Below are 6,912 nucleotides of genomic sequence, written 5' to 3' on the forward strand. Positions count from 1 at the left end.
GACAAAGTTTCGCGTTGGGGGAAGCTTGTTGGTTTATTTTTTGAATCCTAGATTATATCCGGTTCATCACCAAGTTTCCTTTCAATTTTTTAACTTCTTTGATACTGAATGTAATTGGTTATTGATATTTGTCAAGTGATTGGTTTTAAAAGTTTTTTTCTTTTGCAACATTTTTTTGATTCAATTCAATTATTTGTTTTCTAACTATTTTTTCCCATTTTTATCCTTCTTCTTTCTTGTATTATCTTTCAATCAGAAGTACACTGTACATGTGTAAAGTCATTATTATTTAGTTTTAACTATGATGAAATTGAAATATCATATATACTTTGATGAAGTGATAAAGTATCACAATATGAGATAAAGGTTAATTAGAAGTTAGACTGTTCATTGTGAAATCTAACTACTTTTCAACTTTGTAAAAGCTATGATAAGTTTGATTAAGTTTTGAAGTATCGTAACATGAAATTACAATTATGATGTTTTAATATAATTAAAAATCTGATGAAGAAGATTTAGTTTCTACTAAACTGCTAGTATATTCTTTATCAATCCTCTTTCTAGCAATTCCTTATTAATTTTCTCTTAAGTATTGAATGTACATATTAATTAAATCCACATTATAATAAATTCAGTTAAAGAATTATCATAAATTCTTTAACCATCAAATCTTACAAATAGTTCACAATACCTTTAATGATTCTATTGATCCAAATAATATGTCTACATCAAATTCACATTATGATAAATTCAGGAAATATCAAACTGTTCAAAATCTTACAGGTGGTTCAGAATATTTCTATCTTGCAAAACCAGTTTGCTCCTTATATTTCATCCAAGTAATCTTTCTGCTTAATCCTGAATATATATTAAATTCACATTATGATAAATTTCCTTCAACTTAAATTAAAATTATGTGTATTCTACAATGAATCAGAATATAACTATCACATTTAACACTTAATCAAAATAATTCAGAATACCTTTATCGATTCCTTCAAAAATTCCAAATCTCTCAATTTATATTTGATTTGATTTCTTTTCTTTCAAAAAAAAAAAAAAAAATTCACTTATTTATCTCACACGCGTCTCTTGTTTATCTCATACGCGATCAAGTGCAAGCCAAACACCCCTCCTTCCCCTCCATCATCGCAGCTTGGTCTTTTCCATCGCGATGAGATTAAGTTGTACTCGTGGCGTTTCTGTTCTCCGCAGCTGAGCATTGTTTACGGGGGAGGTGGTAAGAGGCCACGAATCGTGCTCTCTGCCAGCTAGTGAGAATATATTTATTCGTATGTTAAAATGTCGGCAAGCGGTCAAGAGTGTACTCTCTTTAGGCCAACAGGCGGTTCTACGCTGAATTGCAGATACGGTGTAGTTTGATGGTAGTCGCGAAACCGATTCGACGCCGATAACAATTTACATTCGCCGATACCGAACTGGGACACGATGCAGGTGCAACAGCAAAGGAGAAGAAGGTAAATCTTTTTCGACGGTTAACGCAACGTGTAATTAAAATGCGGCCACAAATCTGAAGTCTCTTGTTTGGAGATTATCCATTTGGACACGTGTCTGTGAATAATAAAAAGAGATGTAATGGTTTTAAGTTATAGCTAAGTTGTTGTATCACTTTGTTATACTTTATTTTAATATATGTATATATGTTTGTTTGAGATCACAGTGTGTATGTGAGTATGTATGTGTGCTTTTTTTTCACTTATTGTTAATCTTCTTATCTTTGCATGACAACTATAGAACTCTCTGGAAAGTTATTTGTCATATCAACTTGTTAGAAAAGTGATATAATTTGAAATTTGTATTTGTTGAATTGTTGATTGTTGAGAGAAAATTATTACTTGTATCTTTTATTGATAGAATCTTATAAAATTCTAAAGTTTTCAAATTAAATTAATTTCTAATATTTTTGCACTTTTAACATATATGAATATGCTTTTATATAGCAGATATTTATATATTTAAAATTATAATTGTTAGCATTAACTGAAAATGACTCATGTAATTCAATTTCTTAAATCTTCAGTTGACAAATCAATACTAAACCATTAGAATAATTATTTAATTGATTGTCTTCAGAATATACTATAACATTATAATTTTAATGATATATCAAAAAATGTCATTTTCCTTATTGAATTATAATTTAAATTTATATGCAAGATGCAAAATGAGATTATATAATTTCAAAGCCAAAATCAAACCTTAACATTTATTTTCTCTTAAATCAATCCTCAAAAATCTCCAAATATGATCCACAAATATATCCACAAAAGATATATCACTCTTATATATCAATTTGAACATTTATTTTCTCTAGAACCAATCTTTCAAAAATGATTCACCAACGACCCATATATTCACAAATATACAATATTCATATTTCTGGATTAGTCTTAACCCACAGTAAAGCGCAAGAATTAATTAATAAGCCATGGATCAATCTTGTTTCGATCAAAAGGCAGCAGGTTCGACGATCGGTCGATTTCCATGAGAAGGCTTATCTCTGAGCTTTATCGGTTGCGATACGAATAATTCACGTTTGACATTTCACCGTGGCAACTGGCTCCCTCCCTCGTGAAGCCGGCAAACAAAAATGGAAAGCCACTTCCCCCTCGTGGCCGGTTGAAAACGCTTATTTACATTCTATTTTTCAGCAATGGGCCCCGGGATTGAGTGAAGCGATGCATTTATCGAGGCCTGTACTTTGAGGCACGTTTACCTCGGCCGGAGATATAGGTTGCCTTTTAGATTTAGCTCTTGCCGACCTCTTTCCTCCTGTGGCCATTTTTACGGAAACGAAATTCACAGAGTGGGCAGAGCCGATTCCAGTCTCAGAAGTTCATCCACCGTGTAGCCGAGGTGCTATTGTTCCAGAGCCAGCCGACGGAGACCAGACGATGAGTGGAGGAGGAAGAGGTGGAGGAAGAAGCTAGCAAACGAGGTGGAGGAGGATGCTATCGAGAAAGAGGTGTATCTATATAAGTATGTGTATATATATATGTGAAATGTAACTATATACAGGGTGTCTCGTGATTTGTAGATATTGATCGAAACAAATATACGAAAAAAAGTGAAAAAAGTTTGCGTTATATATATAAGAGAATAGAATTCTCAATGTAAGTGGAGCACCTGTTGCGTGGAGATATTTAAAATCTTGCATTGTGCATGCAATGTCTATTGAAAATCATGAAATAATATGTTTTTAGAATAGAACAAAATCTTCGGATAATCAGATCAATGACAGTATGTTTATAATGGGTTATCTGGAAATGCAAAAATAAGTATATATAATCAATTTTTAAAATGAATTTATGAATTATATTATATTACGGAACACCTTTTATATATGTGAGTATATATGCATATCTATCGATGATAAATATAATAAGAGATGAAAAGTAAGCCTTTCCCTTAGAGTTCAAACGATTCATACGCATCGCCAGAGCGCATGCGTATACACATTAATTTCAATCGGCAGCGAGCAAACTTTTCGTTACAGTCTATTTCGCAAGCCCTCCGCCAATATAAAGGTCATTGATGCGCTGGCGATTCTTGATAATTATTACCTGTGAGATTGTTATCGATCCATCGTAGAGGAATTGCTTGCGGGATATTCCGCAATATTTTAGCTTTTTTTTATTCCATTGGAAAAATTCAACCGATTGAATATGATCGAATCTTGCCTCTAGCACTCTATGAAACAATTACAGTTTACTTTCTTATGGATATTTTTGGATATCAAATGCATTGGATATTTCATGATATAATGTTCCAATGCAGAAAACATAATATAATTATATATGAAATTCTATACCTTTTCAAAATCTATGAAATTTTTCGTAACAATTTTTTAATTCTTTAGAATCTCTTATCTTTTTTATTTCATCTTGATTTGCTTCACTTTGGAGATCTATCACAATAGAAATTTTTCGTGCCACTGGTTTTTAATCGCGATTGGTTACGCCGCATTAAGATAAGCCTAGTGTCATCTACCGGTAATTAGTACAACCTTTTATTCTCGTCGCAAGCGCACGCCTCGGTCAATCACTTAACCAATAAATTCAATTCCATTCCTACGAAGATTATGAATCTATAGATGTAAAAATAGCCAATCACGTGAAAGCAACTTATCATTTAACCCGATTTCTGGCATTCACTAACAATTTCAGACCGTCATGTCAATCAACTCTCCGTCCATCAACCGAACAAACCGAATAAATAATCTAATAACAATCAGACAACCTCATTTTCGACGATTAAGGAAACATCGCACGCCCACCAAGCTCGTTTATCAAAAACCGATCGTTTGCTTTGGGTGTAACGAGTCGGCTCCGGACAGAAAACGCCTTTTGTCCGCCGATTTTTCGTCGTTGAAACGGCAAACGATGCCGTGATTCACAGAACGAATCGGCCCGGTGAACGTACTTACAGCATCGCACAATAATGACGCTCTCGAAAGGCAGCGCCACCACGACCAATACTATGCAACTACACAACATCATATATATATACAAATACGTATCTATAAATACACGCATACAGACGCACAGCAGTACACACAGGTAAACGCAATGTACACATATCGCGACATATATATGTATATGTATGCATACGTATACATACGTATACATACGTATATCTACGTATGGGAACATAGGTATATGTATACACGCGCGTAGTCCGTACACGGACCAATAATTCTCAATCGCCGTTCGGAGCGTTCGCTACGGGCCGCTCGCACCGTCCCTTAAATCTAGCAACGAGGCCGACCTTATCGGGGGCCTTCCACCGTGCGCCATTATTGTGAGATACTGTACGTCCTGATCCGTCGTTTAGAGCCTATCCAGACCGCGAATCTCACGCGTTCGGCAGACTGCTCTCTCTCTCTCTCTCTCTCTCTCTCTCTCTCTCTCTCTCTCTCTCTCTCTCTCTCTCTCTCTCTCTCTCTCTTTTGTACATGTAACCAACAAAAGAGAACGAAACGGAAGATACGAGTAAAACAGAGAAAGAGAAAGAAAGAGGGGGAATTTGAACGAGAAGAAAGAAGAGAAGACGTCTTTCTGTGTTAACCGTAGCGCATGGCCACTTGGACTGGGCACATCGCGGGGGAGGAGTTGAATGTAAGGGGGGTAGTTGAGGGGGAGGGGGCTCAGGTAATCAGAGGCACTAAACCACGATACCGTGCTGGCAGTTAGAGGCCTCTATCTCTCCTGTCGTTGGTGGTACAACACGCCCGGTATTATTTGCAGGCTGCCACATTTGTCGTAGGTGGTCTTGCGACAGTGGCGTCGCGCGGCCCGTATAAACGACGCCGTCTACGATATACCGTGGTTCTCCTTCCTCGCGTTCTTCGTGGATAACGAACGTGTGCCGCTGTTCCAATAGGGTCCACGCGGTTTATACGCTTCTTCTATTCTCAACCCCTCGATCTTCTTCTTTTAGATCTCTTAAATCGTGGCTCCTCGACTCTTCTTTTGTAGTTGAACTAAGCTCCCAGTATATATCCGTGACTGATTAACGAGAGAATTAACGAAGATTAACGCCCATTGCATCAGGCGAAAATTTATAGCCAGTGTACACCGATTCCTGAATTATGGAGTTTATCGATATCTCCCGAGGGATCTATCGGAACGACTCTACCTGCATCCTCGTGAAACGGAGGGGATATTTCTTTTTTTTTTTTTTTTGCTTGGTTTTTTTCTCCAGGATGTTTTTAATGTTCTCGAAGAATTAAAGCGCGAGTCTATCGAGTGTTTTTTATTTTTAATAATTTCTTATCTAATTATTTTTTATTTAATTATTGAATAATTTTTATTTAAATTTTGTTTTGCTCAAAAATTTCTTCTAGGATTATAAATGATTTTTAATAATTATTTTAATAATCGACGATCGAGATTGGTGGTGTGGATGATGATGATGATAATGATAATGATGATGATGGACGAGCGGGCAGCGGTCGATTAGGTCGCCGTATTTATTCCATCATAATCGGGACGGTCGAGATTGATGGAGGAGTAAAAAGCATCGATGGGAGTGGAGGTTACGTACTATAATCGAACACGCTTCCTCCCGCGAAACTCCTACGTAGCCGAACAATTTCGCAAGCCGCGATGAAAGTAGATCTTCGTTGACTCAGGTACAAGGTATTCGACCGTATACCGTGGAATACGTGTAAAACGATGGGCTCTTTCTCCTTTTTTTTCTTTTTCTTTCTCTCTTGTCCGCAGACAATTATGCGAATTATGCTATTTTTATCGAAATTTACATTTTTCTATTTTATAACATTCTATTTTATAAAGTATGCTTTACAATTCATCATACAATTTGAATAATTCTTATTCGAAAAATTGCATTAAAAATTTTCTAAAAATAGATTTAATTCAAAAATAAATGCAAATATCATATTTATCTGTGACCCAGTGACATTATGAGAATACAATTCTAATCGATATTACAATAGAAACATTGTATAAATATAACGTATAAAATATTATAATTCCGTTCAATATGAAATATCCTATATATAATGAAAAAAACAACTTAATGAAAAGACATATCTTTTTCAATATCAAGAAATTTCATTTCGAGCAGGATACTTCCGCAATTGCGTTCGACAATTTTCTGGATATTCTTCTTCAACGAAATGTCAGCGACTTCTTGAAATTCCAATAGAAGATCTCGAAACGAGGCAATTCGACTGTTGACATACGAGCGGCAAAGAGGGGTTAACGGTTAGGGAATGATTAATAAAGATGCGCGGGCACGCGTTCCACCGGATATAAGGCCCACACAGGCCCACCGTAGACGTGTATGTACTTACTCGAGTCTACAAACGCGTCCCTCTATCGGCTGCTTCTCGCCAACTACAGAAGAAAACACGGCACAGGGCCGCGG

The 6,912-nt window shown here is 36.0% G+C and overlaps 1 protein-coding gene and 1 long non-coding RNA gene across 5 annotated transcripts in view; one reads left to right on the top strand and one right to left on the bottom strand.

Moving 5' to 3' along the window:
* The window catches only part of LOC102673011 (putative transcription factor SOX-15), a 52,667-nt gene that overhangs the window by 18,728 nt on the left and 27,027 nt on the right, over positions 1–6,912 (bottom strand). The gene's annotated exons all lie outside the window — the stretch shown is intronic.
* LOC102672744 lies at positions 904–3,103 on the top strand. Of its 3 annotated transcripts, none has more exons than XR_004149541.1 (3): positions 905–1,274; positions 1,338–1,478; positions 2,673–3,098. It is a non-coding gene; the product is annotated as an uncharacterized LOC102672744 (long non-coding RNA). The 3 variants fall into 3 exon arrangements; XR_420976.2 differs by having other exon boundaries at positions 956–1,478; positions 2,673–3,000; positions 3,059–3,103; XR_004149540.1 differs by having other exon boundaries at positions 904–1,478.

This window comes from Apis dorsata, unplaced genomic scaffold (genome assembly GCF_000469605.1).
Source record: "Apis dorsata unplaced genomic scaffold, Apis dorsata 1.3 scaffold_74, whole genome shotgun sequence".
In the NCBI taxonomy this organism is placed as follows: Eukaryota; Metazoa; Arthropoda; class Insecta; order Hymenoptera; family Apidae; genus Apis; species Apis dorsata.